The sequence below is a fragment of the Gavialis gangeticus genome, unplaced genomic scaffold, assembly GCF_001723915.1.
Source record: "Gavialis gangeticus isolate Ggan-Ray unplaced genomic scaffold, GavGan_comp1, whole genome shotgun sequence".
Classification (NCBI taxonomy): Eukaryota; Metazoa; Chordata; order Crocodylia; family Gavialidae; genus Gavialis; species Gavialis gangeticus.
Window position 1 is genome coordinate 129,428,545 of NW_017729022.1, and position 762 is coordinate 129,429,306.

Below are 762 nucleotides of genomic sequence, written 5' to 3' on the forward strand. Positions count from 1 at the left end.
TGTCCCCCCCCACCCACCCCACCCACCCAGCACTGGGGTCTGGTCCCCAGGGAAAGCCCTGGCTCTCTTCTCCTGCCACCCACATTCCTGGGCTGCTTTCTGAGAGGCTTGGCAGGGAGCAGTGAAGGGGTCTCATCCTGAGAGAAGCCCTGCCTGTGTTCCCCACTTACCCCAGGGTCCAAATTATGGGGTATGTGGCAGGCCAGTAAGGGGTGCTCCTGCGCTAAGCCACCCACCTCACTGCACCCAAACAAAAACCATGCTTCAAGTGTCTCCCCTGGGGTGCCTACATCTGGCTGACCCCCTTCCAGGAGCCCACTTGCAAGCCTGGAGTAACCATGGCCACCACCCGGGGTCTGGTCTTTGTTAGGGGTCTGTGCCCCCAGGGTATACAGACCCTGTAGACCTTGAGAGTGCTTAACCCACCATGGGCTTTTGGGGTGCTTCTATTAGCTTAAAGCATTCACAAGCAACCTCCAATACAGGAGGACAGTAAAAAGCCATGCCCACCTTAGCTAGCCGACCCAAGGGAGCTATAACATCATCAGTGTAAATCATCAGTGATTTGGATGAGGGGGTGCAAAGCACCCTGTTCAAGTTTGCTGATGACACTAAGATGTGGGGGGATGTGGGCACAACTGAGGGGAGCAACAGGCTACAGTTGGACCTAGACAGGTTACAAGGATGGGCGGAGGAGAATAGGATGGGGTTTAACACAGACAAGTGTAAGGTGATGCACCTGGGGAGGAACAATCGGCACCA